This window comes from Poecilia formosa, unplaced genomic scaffold (assembly GCF_000485575.1).
Source record: "Poecilia formosa unplaced genomic scaffold, Poecilia_formosa-5.1.2 Scaffold90, whole genome shotgun sequence".
Taxonomy (NCBI): domain Eukaryota; kingdom Metazoa; phylum Chordata; class Actinopteri; order Cyprinodontiformes; family Poeciliidae; genus Poecilia; species Poecilia formosa.
In genome coordinates, this window is record NW_006800029.1 from 1,361,440 (window position 1) to 1,386,799 (window position 25,360).

The 25,360-nt window shown below is 39.2% G+C and overlaps 1 long non-coding RNA gene across 7 annotated transcripts in view; it reads right to left on the bottom strand.

Moving 5' to 3' along the window:
- The window catches only part of LOC103141861 (uncharacterized), a 245,722-nt gene that overhangs the window by 35,919 nt on the left and 184,443 nt on the right, over positions 1–25,360 (bottom strand). For 2 of the 7 annotated variants that reach the window (XR_001662796.1, XR_001662794.1), the window contains one exon: positions 7,042–7,162. The exons of 4 other annotated variants lie outside the window; for them this stretch is intronic. This is a non-coding gene — a long non-coding RNA (uncharacterized LOC103141861). Of the gene's footprint in view, positions 1–7,041; positions 7,163–7,327; positions 7,413–25,360 lie in introns of all 7 variants that reach the window. One more of the 7 variants, XR_476629.2, reaches the window with a different exon arrangement.

Genomic DNA, 25,360 nt, shown 5'->3' on the forward strand with positions numbered 1-25,360 from the left:
CTTAAAACTTAAGAATAGATCCTAAACATACAGCCAGTGGCACAAAGCAATGGATTAGATCAAAGTATATCCACATGTTAGAATGACCTAGTCAAAGTCCAGACTTAAATCCAATGGGGAATTTGGGTAGAGATGTTCTCCATCAAGCCTTGGTGAGCTTAAGCTACGGCTATATCTGGTACAGACACAGTCCTAAAGAGTTGCAGCTGTTATTGTAAGAAAGCACAAATGACCCACAAAGTATTGACTCAGGAAGACCAAATACACACCAAATGTTTCAGATATTTATGTACAAATAGTTGTAAAAGTCACACATCAGTTTCCCTCTACTTCCCAATTACGTACAACTTCTATAACATAGTATCCCAATAAACAATAATTTTGGGCGGGGCTGTAACTTAAAATATAGAGATTCAAGGGGTAGAAACACGCTGTACATCCACATTGCTAATAAAGTATTTGTGTACAGTATGTACAGTACATGCAGTAAGCACAGTACATATGGAGGTACTCAGACACGTACAACGGCAAGCACCATGCAGAATCCATAAATGCTGTTTAGAGAGAGTGCTTAGGCAGCACAGCACAGCACATTCTCCGTGTCAGTCGTCCTGATGAAATAAGGTTTATGGAGGGGTGTGGTACAACAAGGTTAGGTCCAAAACAATGATTGTTTGTTGTAGTTTTATTGGCAGTGATAATTGCTCTCCCTACTTAAGGATGCCTTCATATAAGCAAGCCAGCATGCCACCGCACACGTGCACACACTTACGTGCCCACAGGAATGCATCCACACTCGTGCAGACACACACGCAGACATATGCGTCCATGGTTAATGACGCTGTCGACATGTGCATTTCGAGAGATTACCGATGTTCTCTTGAACTGCAAAAGGCACAAGAGAACTATTCTGTAAAAGGTTATTTGCTGTTATACCAACAAGCTGTGCATTAGTGAGAATTCTGCAATGTGGACGTTCTTGAATGTTCCTTTTCATTCCTCTGGAAATAAAAAGGAACATTCGTAACAATTTACTAGTGGTAATCTGTAATCTTGTACTCGCAGAATATAAACATTATATTTTTATTGTAAGTAATTTGTCGTGCAGGAGCACGCCACATGTAGAGATCAATTTTATTCACCAAATGAAATCTTCTGTACTTAAAGCAGCAGCAGCATGAACTCTTCATTAATCCCTGATCCCCACAAACACTGGTACACATGCAGAGAGGCTAGGGGTGTTTTCCTATGAGGCGTACGTAAAGGCAGGCAGGCTCAAAAGCATAATTGAACATGTAGCTACAACACCACAGGGAGTTGGCAGTGCCTAGAGAGAAGACTTGGCTCCCACAGAGAGGCCTAGAGCCTAACTAGACCAAGCTGTGCCAGGCACTGTAACATACTCACAGTGCACCCTCTCCTTTTCTGCTATCCCACCCCATTAAACAGCTACCCCCTGCTTCTTTTTCATTTACTAATAACTATTTAGACGATTCTTACTCCTCACACCTACAACAGGGATCAATAGGTAGCACCAATAGGTAGCACCATTAAATCATATTTCTCAAGAAACTTCCTTAGGCTCTGCAATAGATTCCAGGAGCTGAGGAGGGAGGGCCGTGTCCTGTCATGTCTGATCACATGGGCTCCGTCTCACAAAAAAAAAAAAAACCCTGTGAAAAACGACCAAAACAAGAACATAAAATATTTATTTTTAGAACTGCGTCACTTTAAAATGTATCTAAAGCACAAAAGTATGACGTGAATACGTCATCTTTAAGTATGTCATGTGCCTACCACATAGGCAAAGATATTTTATAAAGAACTGTTTGAGTATGTATGATTTTATATACCATAACAGCATGTGCCGATGTAGAAAACAAGATAATGTGCAAGCAAAAGATACTAAAGCATAAAAAAAAGACAAAGTTGCTTCATAAAATCAAAGGTACTGCATTTGGTTATTCAGGTTCATGGTTATGTGATTCTGGTCATAGCAGTCAAACTCATGGTTTTTGAAGAATCCATGGTGACTAATACAAGGGAGAAAGACAGAGCAGCGAGAAAGTCATTAATTATGAAATGCACCTAAAGCAAACATGATTTTGAATTCGTACTTATTCACAAATAGAAACTTAAGTCATAAGCAGTTTGTGAAATCAGCCTCCAATAATAAAACTGCTTGTTTGATTTGACCTTGAGTTTACGTCTGAGGGTATGTGAAAAGGCAAAGAGGCAAAGTAACCTGCAGCTCTCATGTTATCAGTTTATTAGCATACCATTTAAACTACCCTACATATTAATTTCTTTCAAAAATGAAAATGAACATAAACTGAATAAACAGATTTAGTTCTGAGTGTTTGCATGTTTAACTCAGACTATGCTGGATTAGTTGCATAATGATACAGGGCAGATTAAAAGTAAAAGAAAGCAGTTTTGGAAAAAAAAAAAAAATCTATATATATGTTGACAAAGTTTACAATCACTTGTGTTCAAGCAGATACACTCGTCTAAATGGTCATGTATAAACTGACGTGAACACAGTGACAGACGTATAAATATATACATGTCCACAGGAAGAGGGAGCAGGATTTTAATGCCAAGCTGTGGCCAGTACAGGAAAAAAAAAAAGAGGTTAGCCTAATTTTGGAGATGGTCCCTAACCATTACAGCAAGTCAAACATCATCATATCTACACCAGAACACTGTGGGTTTTCAGGAATGTTTAGTTTAAACTTGTATTTATACGTGGCTCCTAAACGTTACCATGTTTTAAACCTTTAAAAGTTGAGCTGGATTTCAAACGCTTGGTAGATTTCCCATGTCAAACGTTTTAACCTGGATCATTCTTTATTTTGTTTGAGGCCGTCTTTAAGTATGTCATGTGTTATGGCAGCAACAGTTAGATATTTACACTTCCCGTGCCTTGTACAGTGCCCTCTTTCACTGGCTCCCTTTGAAGAGTGTTACATAAACAGGCTTCTCTGGCACGGACCCAACTTGACCCAGCCCTGACCACCCCAGAGGCCAGGGTTCAAAAAAGGAAAATGCCTTTTTGAATGACTGAGAGTGACATTTTGGGGGGAAATATTTAGATACAAAACAAGGAAAGATGTAACTTCTAAATAGTTTGAAAACAAAAAAAAGTGCAATAAAATAAAACAAAACTGGAAGAACTAGAAATGAAACCAAATTAAATGTGTAATAGTTCCAGAGCAGAGCAGGAAACACTGAGCGCCATGTTAAGCTTTGCCACCTGGAGGCTCCCAACCGTGTAGTTAAGCAAACACCTGCAATCGAAATGTTGCTCTTCCTTACAGCTCAGGTTTCCTGCTTTGTTTTACATGATCTAGTATTTTTCATTCACTTCTGCATGGCGGCGTAATGAGGCCCAGCCTGTAATTGGGCCAGTTGTGTTATTTTAGGTTAGAAGCACAAAGTAACTACCAACCCTCTGTTCTACTGCACTGTCAAGAAGGAGAAAAGATTGAGACTGAAAAGACAGGAGGGAATGCAAAGAAAATTCCACAAATTCTAAACGGAAGATTCGTGTCCTCTCTGTCGATCCAGTGACCTCCGATTAAATGGGAAGTTACTCAGCAGCTTAGAGATTCTGCAGGATTTAGCAACAACTTTCCTTCTTGACTTCTGCATCCTGTTGATGAACTCTGGAAATACAATGTGACAATGACATAGGCTCTTTTAGTATCTAAATATATATAAAAGAAGGAAAACTGGAAGTGCAACTCTGAACATTAAGTTGATTCAGCATATTGAAAGCATTACACAGTGAAAAAGCTACAATATGCAAATGGCCATATCGTGACTAAGCAAAGCACTCGGTTGCTATAGTAAGGCACATGAATAGAGAACTATAACAAGCTACGTAAAATTATTTTTGTCAGTTTTAATTCATCTTGTTTTATCATTCATTAAACAAAACAGCAGTTGAGAAACGCAGGAGGTGCAGCTGCTTCTTTGTCTTCATTTGCCTCTAGTTCTGACACAAACACAGAAACATGGTCAACTGAAAATGCACTAAACAAAAGAGTAGAAAAAAAAGAAACAGAATTAGATCTTGTTTCTGGTAATCCATGAGACTTTTTTTGTTTTATCTCATCTGTAAAAAGCTTGTATCAAAACCCATATGTGAGTCACAAGTTTTATTTCAATTCAGGCTAACGACAAAAACAAATGCATGTTGTGTTCATTCCACTTTTGAGTGAATTAACTAAGAAAAAAAAAAGTATCACAATATCTTTCCAAAGCATCACATAGCTAATAATGTAACACTTGTGTTATGCTAGTTGCAACTTATACATCCTCCAGCTGTTGTTTATGTGCTTCTGTAAAGTGAGGCAAGTTCTCTCTCGGTCATTAAACCCCTTTTCTACGCAAAGTTACACATAAGACCAACTGCTGCTCATGTATGATTCAGCCTAAAATCCATGAAATTGGGAAGATCTTATTAAAAATAAAATAAAATGACTACAAACTGGAACTGTTGAAACCGGTTGTAAATATTGTCTGGCAGTGGAAACGTGCTACACTTAACATTTCTGCAGCAGAATGAACTATGAGTGATTACACAGCCACTGAGGTAATGCTTGACCTTTCCAAGACTTCCAGTCTGTCTGGTGCTGAAAGGTGATGTCATCACGTATTTTAGAGCAGCACACATCGAAGAAACCTATATGTGTTATAAGATGCTGATGGATAGTTTATTTAGGGTCCACTCTCGGCTGCAGCAGTGCTGCCGTGGTTCACGCAGTACACAAATTACATCACCAGAACAGTTTTTAATAATGAAATAAAAACAAAGTGTAAAAACGACAAGGAAGACAACAAAGGCAGAGTACATGTAATTTTAAGTGAACACATAATTAACTGTAGTACAATATATCCAGTTTGTAACCAGGAACTTACATTGTTTGCAGTTTACTAAAATATTGCTTTATTAGTCCTTTAAAAATTTGACTTCAGTAGGCTTTAAATTCCAGCGCTGCATTCCACTAAACAGCACAGTTCTTTTCTGTACATTAGTTTTAACTTTTGGTAAAATGCATCTCTTACCTGCTCTGATAACAATAATAATATATCGGATATACTCTGATAATTTAGCTTTTTTGTTTGTTGTCAGGTGGGGGTTGGGGGGGGGACAAATGTGGGGACACATAAGTAAGCAGAAAGAGCACAGAGTTTTTCGGGGGAAATAATGCATCTATAAGTAAGGTCTCTTTTTGTGTCCACATTGTCCATTTTTTTTGAAAAAGTGTTTTATGGCATCTGATTTTGTCAAAAATATCATCTCCTCCACTAAAAATAGAAAAGAACAACTGCCATTTAAATATTTGCATGTTTGTTTGGAGACCATGGTATTTCTCTTTACGTTAGCTTCTACTTTTGTCCTTTAAGTTTTTGTCTCGTTTTCTGTTTTGCTGTAAAGATTCAAAATATTGGTTAACATGCTATGACACACCCAGCTGTCATTTATCGGAACCGAAAGAAGGGTGGATGATGTTTACTGCCTCAAGTCGTCTATTTTTTTCACCTCTTCCTTATTCTTAACCTGACTCACGTCAGGTTCCAGGGACAGTTAGAGAAGCCCTGTTACAACATCGAAACTCAACGATGGTGGCCCTCACCATCGGAGTTTCAGTGGAAAAATTTTAGAGAAATTCACTCAGCACTTTTCTTGCAATTCTCACAGAACCAAGTGTGCAGTCACGCTGCCAGATCCAGAACAGGAAAGAAGATGTGTGAACTAATGGAAAGAATGACAAAGTGTTAATGGTGTGACGAAAAAAAGAACAGAGGTCAAGCAGAGCAACAGGAAGGGTCAGCAGACTGGACAGATGATACATAAGCAGTAGAAAAGGAGCAAACTGGATCCAGCTAGTTGCCAGAGTAGGTGTTGTTTTTGTATCAGTTCTTATTTTTGTAAAAATAAATAAATAAATAAATAAATAGATTATCCTCACTCTTGTACTTTTGTTGGTGGCATATGCAGTAAATCACTACTCAGATTTTTGCTGATGCCACCTTTGCTGTGTAAAAATAGTCGAGCGGGGCATCATATCACATCTGGTTGCACATCAGCCAGAATACCAAAAATAGCAGCCGACTGATGAAAAGAGTGAGGTAATGCAAACTAACTTTGCCGTGGCTTGCAAAAGTATTCACGGTTTATCATTTTACACAAAATGCAGAGTGTTTTATTGGGACTTAATGGGACTGATCAACACAAAACTAGCATTTAACTGCAAAGCAGAGGGAAAAAAATACCTGGTCTTAACAGATTGAAACATAACAAAAAAGTGCAAACCGGATGATCATGTATTCACACTCTCTTAATCAGATAAACCTAAATAAAATCTATCACAACGTTACCCATTGTAACTCTATAAGATCTGAAGCACTTCATAGCTTAGGGGGAAAAGTCTGGTGAAAGGTCAACAGTCTACAAATCTGTGAATCTGTACATGCACGACTCCAAAATACAATAAAAAAAATACATCATGGGATCGAAATCATTAGCAAACTAAATTCAAGTTCTAAAATATGTTCAAAGCAGTGTTCAAATTCTAAAAATGACCCAAACTAGGAATCTGTGACTAAATCAGTGAGTTCATGTTTGTAAAGAGATTATACTTATATATTTAAAAACATTAAAAACTCGGAGACAGCTTTCACATGCAGGCAAGGCATCTCTTACAGCAAAAAGAAAAAAGAAAAGAGTCTATGAGGAAGGCCTTCTTTCAGTTCCCTAAAATAAAAGGGTTCATATGTGTGTATGCGCGTGTGTGTTTGTGTGTGTGTGCCTGCATACATAAGTCAGCCTATGAGAAGCTATTAGAATGGGTGTGGGTGAACAAAGATGACTGTGGTTTTGAAGGAATTTCAGACTGTGCCTGGCCGCAAATAAATGTGAATGTGGATATATATCTCCAAGAGGCAGAGACAGATAAAAGGCAGACAGACTGAAAGAAAGACAGAGGGAGATGTGCTGTGATTCACGGTTCCTCCTCTTAAACAAGAAACCTCGGCCGTTGTTGATGTTGCAAGCTCTCGGTTCCCGCCATGCGAGGATTACAGAGGATGGAAGTGGCACTCGGCTCCAGAGTCCGCCAGACAGACCTGATCCCAAGCTGTGACCTCGTGACTGCAAGCAGAAGTCAAGCAAACAGACAAGTTGTTTTAGGGAGCCCTGATCCTCTAAATTGCCAGTAATGAGGGGGTCAAAATGCTTTACTAGCAGGCTCCAGGCACGTACGCCTTACAGGCTCCATAACGTCGAGGGCCTCAACTTACTCTGCTGCTCACTTACTGTCATTCACTCTGCTCCTTCCTCGCTGGCTTATAAATACGTTAATCATGTCAGGACACATGATCTGGCCTCCCTGACCTCACAGCTGCAAAACATATAAGCACAGATCTACTGTAGCTGCTCTAAAGAAAGGGTTCTGAGCAACACACAACAGTCAAGGAAAAAAATATATATATATGCACAAGTTTGGGTTAGAATAAACTCAACTTCTTACTAAACTTTATTTGATTCATCACGACTACATTTGCAGGGAAACAATGGTAAGAAACACACAACTGTATGACATAAAAAATAATATCGACACAGCTGACAGGGGGCAGTGAACAGGCAAATAGATAAATCAAAAATCTTCCCCTTTTAAGTTAAAATGAAAAACAGAGCTAGACCAGTGTGGATGATTTTCAGCTTGATGCATCAGGAACGATTAGCAGTTGGTCGGAAATACAGAAATAGGATCTTTTCCTGTCAGTGGACGGCAAGAAGACTCACAGTTAGCAATTTTCTGTACCAATGAGGCGTTTAAAAACAAAGTCAGTGCCGGGATGGAAGGAGATTTTCAGAAGGAAAGTCTACTTTGATGTCTGCCGTTCATTCAGGATGAGAGAGAGCAACACATTTAGGAGATAACAGGAAGGCTGTTGGATTTGGAGAGGTCAAGATTTTCTGGAAATGCAATATTTCAGGTAAGGATCTACATTCTGTGCGTCATAAATTCTACAATTGCTATTTTTGTAATGCCAGCCATTCTAACTACACTATTTATTAATATAAGATGCTTATATGCTTATGATCACTTAAAATGCTTAATACTTCAAAAGTCATTTTGGTTTTCTTTTGAAATATTAGTAAAACTCAGATTTACATTTACACATACATGCAGCATGACATTGCATTACTTTCTCACATATTTATCCCTCACAACAAAAAAGCTGAAAACTGTTTTGATGTCATTCCTTGGAGTAGATTCTCAGTCATCCAGAACATGTTGAATCTTTTGAGCTTAAACAGAAAGTAACTGGGCTTCTTCTCTGATTTATTGAATGTTTCACGTGTTCAATAGTTGTTTTTTTTATTCCTACTATTCATTGGAAGCATCAGACTTGTAAGTTCAAACTTTTCTTAAGGTCATATGTGTCGATCATCAAATAACGACTGAAACATCTGATCAAATTGAGAGAAGGGCCAGTTATCCTCGACATGATTGCTTACCAATCACTTAATTAGTGTTATTGATCTGACATCCTCTTTTAAGACCTGAAATCTCCAAACCATGAACTGAAAAAGACTATTTAGATGAGTAATGAACTATGTTAAAAAAACAAGTCCATCTGGCTTCTATTTAGGCATGTAGGATCCATACTTTGTAGTTATTTAAGAAAACAATTGCAATATCAGATCAAAGTATTACAAAAAAAAAGTGATTAGAAACATCCACCAGATCCTAATTGTTCCATCTCTAACAAAATGGTGGTTAAAAAACCAACAAAAAAAAAGCAACACCGCTAAGATGAACCAAGCATATGCTGAGTATGCACATGTTTCCTAGCATCTATACAGTGAGACAAACAGAGTCTCAAAGTCTCCTCTTTTAATCCTGGCATGTGTCGAGTGGAGCAGAAGTGGAAGAGGGTCTTGAGCCAAGTTTCCCAGTGAAGAGCTTCTGAGTTTAAGGAGCATGACAAACAGAAGGGATGCAGACAGGAAATGCATGCAGATGGAGAATGTTAAGTGTGTTTAGAAGAGACAGGGCCCTATGTGGCAATAATAAAGCCAGGGGTCAATGCCCCTAAAGATGAGAGGTCACAAAGGACATCTGGGTTGAGGACAAAAAAAAAAAAAAAAAAAGTTAAGCCTTGCATCTCAAGGATAGCTGGGTGTGAATTAGTCTAAAGCTATTTATTTCAACTTTACATTATTGATGTGAGAAGGGCAGCAAGTTTCAAAATATCAGATATGATGGAGCGATGTGTATTTGTGTAATAAATATGGTCTTGAATCGCAAAGTTTGAAGATGAGAACGAAACTCTAAGATAAAGTGCTAAGTCCTAACCTAGATGAACGTGTTGCTTTAAAATTCAGAGTGAAACTGAGCAGTCACGCCGGGAGTGTGTGTCGTGAGATCAACACATGCCTCAGGAGGCAGCGTGTCTGTGTGTGGGTACACTTGGTCATCTCTGCACTGGCTGCCGTTTAGTCAAACAGAACTAGGCGTGAGGACGTCTGTCCGAAACCGAAGCATGACATCAGCCAGTTGGCAGGAGGAGGTGTGGGAGCAGGTGCTACTTGGAAACGAGGGAGGGATGGAGACGTGCAGAGAAAGGTGGAATTGGGGAAGGACGGGGAGAGGATGGAGGGAGGATGGAGGCGTGGGACAGCAGAGCAGAGGGAGGCGCTGGAGAATGGGGCGAGAGCCAAGATCTGAGTCCAAGTGAAGCTATTTTTAGCTCGTTATCATGGACCATTCCAGCAGACCCTGATTGCCACCAATATTATCCTTCTATTTCCCCTTTGCTCATATTCAGCTCATCTCCAGGAGGAGGTAGAGCCACATTTAACTCTGAGTGATTTCACATTCCTATTCTTGGACAGAAGCATTTTACACATCTATTATAACATTTCTATCACATATTATGCTTCACGTCAGGGTGTCACATTTTTAATATGAATGATTCGGAGATATATTTCAACACCAACAATTTCTACTTAAGAACTTTTCTGAATCACAAATTTTAAGTCTCTTTTTAAAAATCATTATTTTGCGTTTTATGCCAAGCGCCGTGCTGGATAAATCCCTACTCATGAAAACAAGAAATGAGCTAAACAGATTGACTATATCATGACAGCATAGAAGGAGCTCAACAAGGCTCTATCCTGGAAACAAGTCTGGAGACAAACTAGGAACCACATAAAAAATCCATTATGTTTCTATTCAAAAACACACTGCAAGTACTATATTTAAAATTTTAAAAGCAAAATGCAACGTGTTATGAATTAGTGCTATACGCTATAAAAAACAAAATTGAAAATTTAATAACTATACTATGCCGTACCAGATCACACAATTGTCCTATGGATCTACTATAAAGGGGGCCCAAGAATGGTGCGGCATGATTGGGTTGTATCGGTCACTTTTATAAGGGAAACAGAATCAAACCACACCAAACCACACCGTACTGCTCAGAAAAATTGGGTATTGAAGTACTTGAAAATGTATGTTCTTATAAACTGGCCTCTAAATATTAATCAAACTGAATTTTCTTATAGTGTTAAACTGCAACAGCTCATCTTGTCCTGTCACAAAAGGTCAAAAAACGATCTTTTCATGCCGTCAAAAAACTTGAAAAGCAAAATTAGTGCAGCTGACCTTCCAATGAGAAGATCAAATTTAAGGGCATGCTGAAACACAATATTGGTGTCAACCAAGCAGACAGTAAGAACAAAAAGTTGGCCTCCAATGCAGAGGAATGAATCCATAACTCCCTGAGCATTCTCATAAATCACACAGCGATTTTGGTAATAGATAAAGAAAATTACTGTAAACGGATCTGTAGCTAAACCGTATCCAGGCCCTTTGCAACAGCAGGCAGTGGAAGAAAGTCACTGTGATAAGGCGTAGAGTCTCTGGGCCACATGTTACAGTACAATAGTGTCTTTGTCTTCCACTTATCTAGCTGCTGCTCAGGCTGCGGAGCAGAGTGTTTCAACAGCTACTGTCTGTCAGACCTTAGGACACAATCTAGCTCTCTGTATAAAGGCTTGTTGTCAACCAGTCTGCGTAGACAAAGTAATCTTCTGAGCCAAGGCAGATAAGGAGGTTTTTACAGACCCACACAGATGCCTTCACAGGAAACTGGAACTGACACAGTCCCTATACATTTTTAACATGAGGATTGAATAACAAAAACAAACAATTCAGATATTTGATACAATTAAGATAAATTTAGACAAATAACACAATATCCAAATATGTTTAAAAAAATAAATAAAATAAAAGCACACAAGTTCTGAACAGGATAATAACTGGAGCTCTAAGGTGTGAGCTGCAGCTTAGGAAATGTCCTTGGCTTTTTGGTTGTTTTCACGGTGAATCCCAGAGTCCACCCACACAGGCAAGCCCTGCAGAGACCTTCTGTTCTTCAACACAGGACACAAATGTGCACAGCAAAAACACGCATACACACATACACACACACACACGCGCATAATGTAGGCTTAGAGAGACTGTCACGGAGAAAAGGAAAACAACAATAGAGAGTTGAATGATGGTTTCAATCTGCCTGGACTTCTCTCACTTCCACAACAAAGCATTTTTATTTGTCATTTCATGGTTTGCTAAAAGTTTGACATTTATGATGGACTGGCTGTATAAGCAATGTGCAGAGGGGAGAACCCCTGGAAAGAGGAGGGACAGCTGAGAATAACAGCTAAAATTAAACATTTTAAATGTGATCTCTTGGTCAAATAATATGGTAAGATACAAATCAAATACAAAAGGCTGTAATAAGTAATTTAAAGATCCATTTCAAAATGCAGTTTCAAACAATGTTTATAATTCAACACAAAAGCAAACAAAACTGGGCAAAATAAATAATGTGAAAAATATAAAAGCTGCATGGTTGAACAACAGTGCAAACCCCTGAAGTAACACCCTGCTATTTAAAAGTGTATTTTAAATAATTTTTTTGTGTTTATATTGTTTTGGTGAGAGTGTGTTACCATGACGCATCTTAACTTAGAAATATCTGCTATTCCACTTTGCAAAAGTCTTCCTACTCTATCAGATTCTGAAGCCGTCTCTTGTCCTTGATCCTCTTCATGTGACCCTACAGATTTTCCATCAGGCGTAGTTCTGGACTACAACTACAGGCCATTTCAAAATGTGAATTTTCTTCAGGTAAAGTTGTTCTTTGGTTCTCTTTCATCCTGTTTTAACACTCCGTCGACAAGTATTGATTTTATTAGTTTGCATAGCACACATTGACAACAGGACAGACCATTATGTTCATGTGTTTTATGGAGAAGGGGGCAGTGGAGAATATATGGACAGCTCAAATTATGGCACAGCAAGATATAATGTGTGTTAATAGCCATGAAACCGCATGTCACTGTGGATAAAAGAACAAAACCAAGACCGAGAGCAGTCCTGTGATTCACCTTCAGCCTCTCTCCACCTCGGTTTTGCTGTCTGTTTATGTCGTCTATTGTTTTTTTTTTTTTCCCTTCCCCGTCTCTTTCCCCATTACTTTCCAATTCCACTCTGCATCTCTCCTTTGCTCTGTCTTCTACATTTTTCCAGACCTGTGCTTTGACCTGTGGGCTGCTGGCTAAGAAGGAAATTATCCTGCAGTGCAGGCCAAGGCAATGCTGCGGTTATTCTTTGAAAGAGTCTATTTCATGCCACTCTTTACCATCAAGTATTGGTTAAACAAACGACAATCCCAGCAGTTTGACTGCTGCTCAGATTTTTGACTGTATTATGTATCAAATCAGCTTTGCTTCTGTGAAAAGCCTCTTTAAGTGTGCTAACATGGCTGTTTAATGGCCTACTTCTTATGTTGCTCCTGCATGTAAGCAGCCTGTAAAGGCACACTCTGCTGCCAGAACAACTTGGCTCAGATTCAGTCAACACTGGTTTGATGTGAATAGCTTCATACTGTAATGGCAGTCATTTCTTACCACAAGCTTTCTGTACCCTCATTTCACCCTTTACCTCTGTGCAGCAACAGTAGCAGGCCTGCACATGCTACGCCTTTGTCATTTTAATGCTTTTTTTTTTGATGATGATGATGATGATGATGGAGTTTAATATGAGTTCTTTTTTTATGTTTCATCTCATTGTGGAAGTGGGACGGTGCAGTCCCACAGATGCGATGCTGAAGGTGGACTTTAAAAGGCAAAATGCAGAAATGGAGGCAGGAAGAAGTACAGAAAACAAACACATCTAAACACACTCTTGGCTCACAGACTCTTATTGCCTTTTTTTGCTGCTGTTGTAGGGTAATAAAGTGATCCAGAGAAAATGCAGGAGGAAATGACTGGGACATTACCATGTGGGCCTTACAGCTGCTGGTCTATTCGGATGCATGATTTTAATGCAGCATGTTTAATTTTGATCTTGTTGGAAATTTGTGAATTAGCTTCTGGAAGAAGGCTTAAGGTGGTTATGTACTACTGTCAGTAAACAGCTGCACTGGCTAAATCCATTTATCAGTAGTTCTTGTCAAAAAGTAATGGTGTGGCTTGTCAACCTTGGGTGGGCTAGTGCTTATTCTCCACCTTCTGCCGCTGTGGTTTTACCTCTTTGGAAAACTGTGGCACAAAATGGCTACCAGATGTAAGAAGCTGGCATGGGTGAAAGTGAGCCATGGATGGAAAAACCTCTTTTTTTTTAATAAGCTCAAAAGAAAACTCGGCAATAAAATGTTAACTATGGCATGAAACCAGGCTTTGGCGCTGAATCAATGCGTAATCATCCCACACAATTACAAGACTTTTATTAACTTAAATTTTTCTTGAACAAATTTTAAATTTAAAATGACAAATGACAGCTAAATTATACTCCCATACTTCTTTATCACATAAAACCAGTCTGAATCGTTCGTTGTAATGATATCTTACCAGCAGGGGTGCGAAAAGATCCTTAATAGGTCTGTTCTACAATGTGCTACCCAGTTACCCAGAACGTGACTTAATTTGGTAAAGTTGGATTAATTTACATATTTCTGAGAGATTTATCTTCAAATAAGAATAGACAGCAACTAAAAGTTCAGTTACTGCTCGTCTACATCCATGCAGAAAAAAAAAACATTTTAACTCATGTCCTTTAACTGGAAACAGTGAGTGATCCAAACTAATTTATTAACTCTGTACCATGACTGGCTAACAGCTAATGATGGTAAAGTTGGGATTTGCTTCATGGCTTCCTTCATCCATCCACCATCTTCCACTCATCTCAAATCAGGTTGCAGGTTAAACCTAAGAGGGAAACCTAGACATCCCACTTTCCAGCAACACAGCGCAGCTCATTGTTGAGGATCTTAAATTCAATGCAGTCTTCAATTGTTTCCTTTGACTAGGATGTGTCCAGAACACCTCTAAGGGAAGATCTTTATTCAAGGAAAATTAAACTTGAGATAAAACTAGAGCAGTTTAAAGAAAAGCTTTGTGAACATTTCAATCTATCATCTGAAAATGGAAACAAGATGACCATACAAACACATCCTGTGTCAAAAAAGACGCAACTTTACCATTCATTTAAAAATCCTCCGAGACATTTTTCTTAAAGCAGGCCCATCTTGTTTTCTATTAAGGTAAAGTTACTAAATCCCATTCATACAGACACTGTTTTTTGTTGCCTAGTTACAGCAAGGAATGTCAACAAGACCTTTGGTGTTTCCCCTGAGTGACTCCCCCAATCTGTGCTCACCTCAGTAGCCAATACACCTATTATCTTTCAACATTCATAAACATTCAGTGGGGAGATATGGACACAGTGATATGCAGTAAGCACACACACACACACACACACACACGCACACGCACACACACACACGCCGACACGCATTTTTACACACACAAGCACACACACCACTTATCTAGAGATCATCTACAGGGAGAGAGAGAAAGATGTTATTATAGGTCCCTCCCAGACATGATGTCAGTCAGCTTATAAGAGGGGTCTTTAAACCTGACACACGCTGAGACTTGTGAAATACAACTTTTTTATTATACAGTGTACGATGTCGTCCTCTTTCTGACTTTATATGAAGGACTGTTGTGTTTTAATTCAGTCCCGATGTCCACTGGTGTTTGTTAGACAACAATCTGTCTCTTGTGATTTTTTTTTCTTTCTGTTCTGACTAGCAGTTAAGTACATACTCTCCAGAAGCAGAGGCTCCTCAAAAAGAGGCAATGGAGCTGGATAATTATAGGTTGTATTTCACTTTGTGTGTGTGCGTGTGTGAGTGAGTGAGTGAGAGAGAGAGCAAAAGAAAGAGAGCGAGAAAGAGGGGGGAAAAAGAGACAGAAAAAGAGATGGGGAGAGAGAGAGTGTGCAAGAGAGAGAGAGATAGTTTTGGGGTTTAAGGGGTGTTGGGGGGCGGGAGGGTGGAGGGAGTTAGAAAAAAGATGTTGTAATTTTTACTGTGAATTCCAGCTTGATAACCAGAACCAGCTGGCTTTTGTCTCTCAGACGCACATGTACAAACAGAATTATCAGTCCTCTGAATAAACATTTACTGGAGAAAATCTGATACTGAGATGTGAATGAAATCCTGCTGACTGCACAGTGAGCACAAAGCAACACGAGTGCTTGTCAGCTCAACTTCACTCCATGGGTGACCAGATATTTACATACATTTTAGCAAAAAGACAACATTTTTGTTCCCACTGTCCGACATAAAATCAGACTAAGCAGTTCCTCTGTCAGGTCAGTTAGAACTACCAAAATTATTATTTTTTTATATTCCAAAATAATGAGAAATACAGAATATATTATTTTCACAAATTCAGAAGTTTGCACACACTAAGATTACTTTGCCTTTAAACAATTTGTAGAACTCCAGATGTTGATGTCAGGATTTCTAAGCTTCTGATTAGTTAATTCTGAACATTTGAGTTTCAAGGATATACACCTGTAGACGTATTTTACGACAGCACCTTAAGAACACTGCTTCTTTTGTGATATTATGAAAAAAAAAACACATCAAAAGAAAACTGGCAGGAGAATAGCAAGTCTAAATGTTGGCTTCCACCATTCTGAATTCATCTTTGAGTCCAATTTCCAGATTCCTGAAAGTGTCACAAGTTTAAGTTTACTGGAAAGGTGGTTTAACACAAGGAGGAAAAATAGATTGTTTTTATACAGTGTGTGCAAATATGTTGTTTTCTATGTATGTTTGGTGATAAACAATGATTTTTAAAAATATTCCTGCACCAATGTCTGTTTGCAAAAGACAATACAACAAAGCAATAGTCATGCTTTGTCTATAACTTTATAAGCCATACTATTCCCCTTTTTTGTGTTCAGAATTACTCAAAAAAGAAGTCAAGTCAGGAAACAACATATGCGTAAATAGAACTTATCAATGAAACTATAGAGTGTGAGTTAGTTATGTGTGTTCTCAATGCAGATGGAGAATAAATGGGTACCTCCCACCATCCTTATCAGTGTTATAGCAGCTTCAAGCCCTATGCACTTCAACCTCCACCAGGCACGGAGACAACTTGGCAGTTGACATCTCTACTAAGCTACATCCTTGACCCCAGCAGCCACAGGCAACCCCTTGTTGTTGCAGTATTTAAAAAGATGTGAGGTACACAAACTCCCACCAGGATAACTCTGGAAGTGAACACAGATTAAAGTCTGCTCCTCTCAGAACGGGAGCCCTGAAGGCTACACACAGGAGAGCAATCGTGCATGAATGTGCACGTCTGCGTGTGTGTTTGCGCGCTCTGGCTGCTGTAACTCTGGTGTCTCTGCAAAGGTGTGCGTTTACAAGCATATGCCGCTGCATGTTCACGTGGCTGCAACTCCTGCCTCAATCTTTGCAAGTTCACCATCCACAGGCCTTAATTTTGAGTAGACACAAGTGCTGTGCAAGGCCATAGAGAGGCAATGAAAAGAGCCATTTCTCTCTACCTACAGATCAATGGGTTCCCATTCAATTAGAAAGTCTGAAACCATTAGCACCAAGCTAATGACTCCATTCTGGGGAGCTGGGAAGCATTGGCCTTAGGGTAGGATGGTGGCGGGTGGGGGAGCCAGAAAAAGCCGGGAAACTGGGTAGGAGATTTCCTTTAACTGCATATATTATGGATGCACCACACTTTTTTAGTGTCTCTCAGAACAAGTGGCACAATTTGCCGAGGGCTTAATACAGCAGGGTGTTGACACTTTACCCCTTTTGGCCTTGTTTTAGCAAGTGCTAAACTTAAGTCACTTGTGTTTCCTACCTATTTTGCTTTTCTTTTTGGATTTAGAGGAACTCCTTGTTTTCAACAAGCTCCTAATTAGAGCCAGGTAATCAACACTTTTAAGCAATCTATTCTAATGATATACTTAAGTTAAGGAACATCCTGCTACTGCAGTGATTATGGCAGCAATTCATTAGGGTTTTAAGTTGTGCGTTTTTTACATCACCTTTGTGATATTTCATTTTTAGCAGCTTCTGGCGCCGTTGATCATCAACTCTGTTTTCAATTATATGTTGTTGTGAAAAATGTAATTTATTTTTAGTCTTTTTTTTGTCACACTTAAATGTTTCAGATCATCCATCCATTGTTGTGACCTGCTTATGCTTGCAGGGTTACGGTCATTGGGCAAGAGACGGGGCACAACCTGGACAAGTTGCCAGTTCAGCACACACCCAAGAACAATTTAGAGTAACCTAACCTAACAGTCATGTTTTTTGGACTGTGGAAGCAGGCTGGAGAACTAACGCCTGCAGGGGGAGAACATGGAAACTCCATGAAAAAAAAAAGTCTCTGTGCTGGGATTCGAACACAAGACCTGCAAGGCAGCGATGCTACCAACTCTGCCACTCGAACCCCTCAGAGATCTCCAAATCTTATTCCAAATTAAAGATAAGAAGAATCTGTTTTTAAAACATGATTTATTTTAATAAGGGGGTAAAAATGATTCAAACTCAAAGAGTAATTGCCCCCTAATCCTAATGACTGGTTGTACAACAACGTGCATGAGTGTATTGAGATAAATGGCAATGAGGCTTTTACATCACCGTTGAGGAATGCTGACCCACTCATTCTTGAAGAATTGTCCTAAGGAAGTTTTCTGAGGATGAAGAACCTGTTTAAGGTCTTGCTACAGAATTTCAATCTGATTCAAGTTTGGATTTTGATCAGCCCACCCCATAACCCACAGTATGCTTAACTTTTCTTTTTTTTAAGCCAATCAAAAGTGGACATACTGGTATTCTTTAGATCACGGCTGCTGTCGAAATCTGACAGCTGAATATTCTTCCTTGAGGATTGTGGCAGATAACAGAATTTATGGTTCTATGAATGACAGCAAATGATGCATGTGCAGCAGCTCCACAACATCACATTACCACAGCCATGTTATTTTCAGAATTGATGTTAATTTTTCTTAGACAAAACATCATGCACACTAGGGATGTGTGATATAGCGTAAAATTCATATGCTGATATGTATTGTAGATGGTTGTAACGATATACATCACAATATGTTTTTGGTATAAAAAACATATGAATGAAATCAAGCACAATAAATAAAAAAACACATAATAATTGAGTAAAATATGTACAATCAGTTTTGGAAAGTAAGGCGTGCGCACTGCTTTAGATGTTTATCTGATTTCTCTTTTGACTAGTTGACTTTGGTGGACAGGTCATGACTGAAAGGGCTCACCACAGCTCAACGTTTTTTCTCCATTTGTGAATAATGACTCATTTTTGTTCACTTGAGTCCCAAACTCAGAATACTTTATGATCCTTAACAGATTAATTTAAATGAATAATGCATGTTCTTGTCTGTTAATGAAACTCTTTATGTCTGTGCATGTATTGCTAGAGAGAGGAGAGAAAGAAAGACAGAAAGAGAGAAGGAAAGAAAGAAAGCAAGAAGGAAGGAAAGGAAGGAAGATGGAAAGAAAGGAGGAAAAAAAAAGAAATGGGTGTATACGTTAAGGTTTTACAGGTAGGAACCATGTGGCTATACAGGCAAAGGTAGGACGCCATGGTCAGAGTCCATATCCTGTGTCTTAATGATGTGTGCTGTGGCCTCGGGGGAATGAGAGCTTTATTGGGGAGGCAGCCTGCCTCTGGTAAACACATGCTGGAGCGCAGTGAAAACATTGCTGGCGAAGAACTGGGTCATTTGGGATAAGCATGAGAGCAGCATAGCCATGACATTATGTTAGCTGCAGGATTTTATTTGTGCCTCATGTAGAAACTCTCTTCTCTTAAATATTTGTTTAACTTGACAGCAGTTTGTCTTAAAAGACTGGTAACTTAAACATGTCTACAACAGTTCATTGCACACTGAAGTACTTAAGTACACACAAAAGTAAACTACATTTGTACAAAGCCCTGCGAAGGAGTTGACGTTTCTTCAAATGTCACATTGCGACTGCAAGATTATCTTAAAAACTTTAAGTTGTTCAATGTTAATGTGATCATAATTTCATCAGTTTCTTTTTCTGTCTTGAGACCCTCTCTTGTCTTCTTTCTCCTAGAAAAAAACCTTCTGAACTTAAGTAAAGCAACAAATCATCTTCTTAGATCAGCCGATCAAGATCAATAACACTGTCAAGTTCAGACATTCTTAAACATTCAGTTCCAACTCTTTAAACACACAGAGGTGAAATTACTCCTCACATATTTTTAGCAGCAATGGAAAAATTCTTTAGAGGCACTATTAGTAGTTTCACTAACAACCTGAACAGTCTTTTTAGACGTTTACTTCACTGTTTTCATCTGATCAGTCTCACAGACTTGTGATGTGTCAAAATGTGAAAAAAAAAATGGACATGAACTGTGTCATCACAAATCATTTTACATCCACTAGACAGAAAAAAAAAATATTAAATCTAAGACCCCCTGTTGCTTATGGTTCAGATTTAAATATTTACATCAATGTAGTAATATTAAACTTAACACCAGTGACTGTTCACAGCGAATGAGCCATGAGGTAAGAAGTTGGTCAGAGGTTTTTAAAGTTAAGCTGAAAAGCAGAGCATGTGTCATTACTCTGAAAAAAATCATTTCTCATGATTCTGTCCCTCCTGAAAGAGGATCGAGTGTTAACTTGATCACTTCTCCAGACCTCAGATACTCATCCTTCTTGGAAGTAGTGCTTCATAGCATTTCAAGAGAAACGCTAAATTGCTTCTTGTTTGATTGCTCCAGCCTAACTTCTGTAGCACAAGAGGAGCCAGGAAAAGTAATTGTACGCCGTCATAATTGACTAGTTGGGACTGCTTTACCTTCGGGACCGGGGACTGCCAAGATGGTGGTGTGGGAGCTCATATGGAACAGTAGGGGAGGTGGGAGGCCGGAGGGGGACATTGGTGTGGGTGCAACAGTGAATGAAGAGGAGGGAGCATTGCTCTCCCTAAGAAGTGCTAACTTGGACAGTGGGAGGAATTTTATGTGGTTTATCCAAGAGCTGCTCCATCTGTATAAACTGATGCCTGCCAAAATTTAGCCTCTCTCGCTCCATGCACACATTGCTTCCAGAATGTCGACTCCCTCTGTCAAAAGAGGAAAAAAACTTAACTCTCTCTGTGCTCAATAAAACTTAAAAAAAAAAAAAAAAAAAAGATAAATCAGCTCAATTTATCTACCATGTTAACAATTTGCATCATCTTCATGCGGGATATGGGTTAAAGGTTTTTCCCCAAAAAACACTCACACACATAAACAGCTCAGTCTCACTCCTGGGCAACATCCACCACATGTTATAAAACCCACAAATGAGAACACGCTGAGCAGGAATGATACACATGAGCACACACTGTCCATTGAGAAGGTGAGTCCTGTGGCCGTGCTGGCTGCAGAGTACTTAAACGAATTGTTTTTCCCGTTCTACTGAGCTGCTCTAATGACAGTGGTGTGGAGACAGAGGTTATGTAAGTGTGAGCTGCAATCACACTCCTCGCCATTTAGACGTGACTCAGCTGGCCTGATGCCTGTTTGCGTGAGTGAGTGTGCATGTGTGCGTGTGTGTAAGCAGGACAAGGGAAAAGTAAGACACTGAGATAGGGAAAAGACAATGTGTGCAAAAGAAAAAAGAAAAAAAAAAGTCACTGGACAGGGAGGAGGAAAGAAAGAAAACCAGTTCAAATGAGGTAGAAAGACAGCTTAACTTCTTTTCTTTGTATTCGAGTGTGTATGTTGATAGTATTAACTTTTGGTTTTGTTTTGGTTATTTTTAAATCAATAAGCAAAGTTGGCTTTTATTGTTAACTTTTTCATATATTTGGGGATGAAATCCACCAGAAGGATCTGTGTATTTAAGCATTACACTGTGTCCCCTTGGTTTCCTGGTAGAGTTATTGGTTGACTGGCATATTTCCACAGGATATGACAACTGTGTGATCACCTTTTCAAATTCAAAATTCAGCCCAAGAGGGATAAACACCTGCTCTACAGTGCCCCCTTACGTGCCTAAAACCGAGTCTCTTTTCGTAGCTGGCTTGTGTCTCTTTAAAACTTTGCTCTTCCTTTGCCAAGGGGGCAGGGTTTGTACTCTGAGTCACTGGGCTGTCCCTGGCACAGACAGACACATGAACATAAATGCAGGCACACACGCTCAAACGCACACGCACGCACACACACACACACACACACACACTCTCTCTCACACACACACACACTTGAACCTCTTCATGTTTATGAGTGGAGCTGGCCTTCTGCCCAGCTTTAGGGTTGAATGGCCTCAAAGCTGAGCTCCTTAACCCTTCAGGAGCTCACACAGTTTCAGTTTTACCCAAGTCAGAGGCTTCTCACTATGTTAACACTTTACTGTTCTGGACAAGCTTCATCCAGCCCATTAAGCAAATCTGAAGAAAAAAAAGAAAGAAAGAAGAAAAAACACCACATACTGTAAACCAGCTATAACTGACGGTCAAAATTTCAAGCAAGCTGTTACATTCACATCAGCTGCAGCCGACTCCTTCCAAAGAGGCGTTGCAGAAAACATAACTAATAATAGTTTCTGCCTCTTTACTTTCAAAGTAAGTTTTCCAACATTTGCTAGATTACAAATAGTGTGTGTTGCTGTTAATGACAGTGCTGGCTCAAATGGTAGCTTCTGAAGAGGAAAAAGAAACACCGCATTTCTTCAGTGACTGAAGCCAACTTCATTGTGGTACTTGGACAAAGCTTTAGGACGAGTTAACTTAATCAACGTGCTGCATCCAGCCAAATGCTGAAACTTCAGATGTCCAATAAAATGGTGGTATTGAATGGAGGAGAACTACTGCTGCACAAATATGGCATAACTGTTTTCAGCTTAACATGATCCAACAGGGAGACTTTAAAGCCATCTCCTCCCTCAAATCTTTAGGCTTGGTTTTGTTTTTAACCACATCAACAGAGATCTTCACAGTGGGACAACATTAGAAAAAATAAACCTAGCTTTTATTGGTACGTTTTCCTAGTATTTTTTTACTTGTTTTTATTTGAAATTTCAAGTGCAAATCAAATCATATAAAATAATATTATAATGCATAATAAAAACTGTATTTATACGCAGCCACTTGAACTATGCTCCATATTTGTTTTTGCTTTGCTAAGAAGAGAAAGAAATTGTCTATATCAGAAGGTGGCTCTTGTAAAGTGTTTCAGTCATGTAAATATTGTTTCAGCTGTAGTATTTGTATAAGTCATGGGTTTGGGGATTATATGTATTTTTTGGAGTTCTTTAAAGGAGATTAACCCTAATTCAGTCCAGTTGTGTAACCTCAAGAAGAAAATCTGAGTTATGGTTAATTTGTGTAGCTCTACATAAACAGTTGGGTAGATTCAGTGTCTTTTTGATCTTCAAAAATAGAAGAGATTTAACCAGTTCATTGTTGTTTTGGTTTGCAAAAAGAATAGCACCAAGGAATATGTTTTGAATATGTTGTTCCATTTTATATCCCAAATCTTCATCTTGGCATATCCATGCGACCACTGACCTGAGTAGAGCGGTACTTTTTTAAGATGCGCTATGTTTAATCCCACAAGCTCTTTAGAACACGCAAGTCTTGAACAATTGCTTTGCGGATGCTGAAAACAGGTCATGGTATAACAACTTTCTTTCAGCCAGCTGACAGGCAGTGCTTGGAACCAGATGGGAAGGTGACACTGCATTTTTCCAAGCATCATACAGCCTCTCTATGACATCTCATAGAAAGCTGAAAGATGTGTGATGCGTGTGTTTTTAAAACCATGGTGTAAAACAACGTATATCCAGCCTCTGTACTTACAGACACCCATCCACCATCACTCTACACATACCAGGTCTAGCACAGTTGAAAGGAACATGATATAGAATGGATGAACATGGGTGGTAAGGGCACCAAGAGATGGTGTTAAGTGTGTTAAGTATGATGAGTTTAGTGACAGATGATTTGACCTCATGTGCATCAGTCGTTGGATCTCAGTGCGAAAGACGCTGAAGGCCCGTCGCCTCGCTGCTCCCTGGAAGACGGATGCCTGCAGTGCTTTAGTTTCTCCAATAACCATATGAGCTGAAATGGAAGACTGTTGCCCTCCCACCTTTACCAGAGGATAACCTTCTGAGTAATCCCTGGAGGGTTCATACTAATAATAGGATCCTATTGAAATGATAGTGCAGCACAGAATTAAATGACAGTCAAATATATGTTAAACAATAAACGCTTCGGTGCAGTGTGACTTGTATGGATGTGACATATTTAGGCCTTGCAGCATCGTTTTAGCTAGAACGCACCTGAACGCACGGGAATGGAGTCGAAAACAACATACAAGGGTTGCGTGGTCACACACGCACAAATTAAGTATGGTTACAGAAGAGGGTTCTGTAATTCAAGTGTGTGCTAATGACTCTCTCTGGCGCACCGGTGAAGACGGTGAAAAGTCCGACTGTGATTTACTGTGGAGCAATGCAAGCCGGGACACGACCCAGAGATTCACACTGCAGCACACCGATGCTCTGCACGCAGAAGCTCAGACATGGCAAGGTAGTATTTAGAACCGAAAGTGCACAAATAAGGAGCTCGAGTGCGGTAAATAAAAAGTTTCCACAAGAAACAGATTTTTATAAAGACTAATTAAAGCAACAAACTCTTTCATCATCTTTTCTTTTTAAAGTACTTTCATTTTTGGTTTGTTTTTATGACCAACTATATACTGTAATGAACACTGTGAAATATATTCTTCTTCCCTTTATATGGCCTGTTGAGTGGTATAAAAGCCAGCCATCAATCATGACAGTCACTTAGCAGCCATTAAACTGTAACTATGTTTATATATACAGTCTGACCAAAAACAAAAACATATGTGCTCATTTACAGGCCGCAATCTTATTACAGTCATGCAAACAACTTGGTTGTTTTTTTTTTTCTTTACACCAAATGTAGATGGGGGAGAAAAAGGAGGAAGGTATTAGCGATCACAAGTCTGTGGGCAGTGATTGCTGGTAAGAACTCTGCCGCACCGTCGCATGTCGGCGACTTGCAGTTTTCTGACTGAACTGAAAGTAAAACAGAGGGGATAAGCGCTGATTAGCTTTTCCACAAAAACAGAACAAAAGAATACAGTAAATTTTCTTTTACAGAGACATGTGTACTAGCTTTCCTGAGTTTTGGAACCACTCCGAATGGATGAACAGGGAGCACACCTCTGCTGATGGTACCATGGGCAACTTTTTATACCTCTTGAACTTTTCACATTTTGTCAAGTTACAACTGCAAACTTGAAGGTGCTTTATTAGCATTTCAAATGATAGACCAACAGCAGATGCTTTGTTTTCACACAAAAAAAAATCTAAAAACTAATGTCCACATGGTCTCTGCTGCTTAAGAATAGTTCAGTGCATCCAATTACCTTCAGAAATCACTAATTAGCTAACAGACTCCACCTGTGTGTAATTTAATGACAGTACAATAAAACAGCTGCTCTATGAAGGCCTCAGAGGTTTATATAAGAACATTAAAGAACAAATTGCATCACAAAGCCAGCAGAAAGTTCAGGGATGCCGCTGTAAAGAGGTTTCAAAGTTAAGCTACAAAGAAATATGCCAAACTTTGATCGTCTCGTGGAGCACTCAACCAGTCATCTGGAAACAGAGTACCGCACAACACAACCACCTAAACTCACAGGATGCTCAAAGAGCATTAATTAGTGCATCAGCCATGGTAACTCTGGGGGAGCTGTAGAGATACACAGCTAAGGTGGACAAAAAAAAATGTGTTGACAAGACAGCGATCAGTACTGAATTGTGCAAACCTTGCCTTTGTGAAAGAAAAGCAAGCAAACACAAACCCTTGTTGAATTAAAACTAGAAAATGAGATAAATCAGATGAG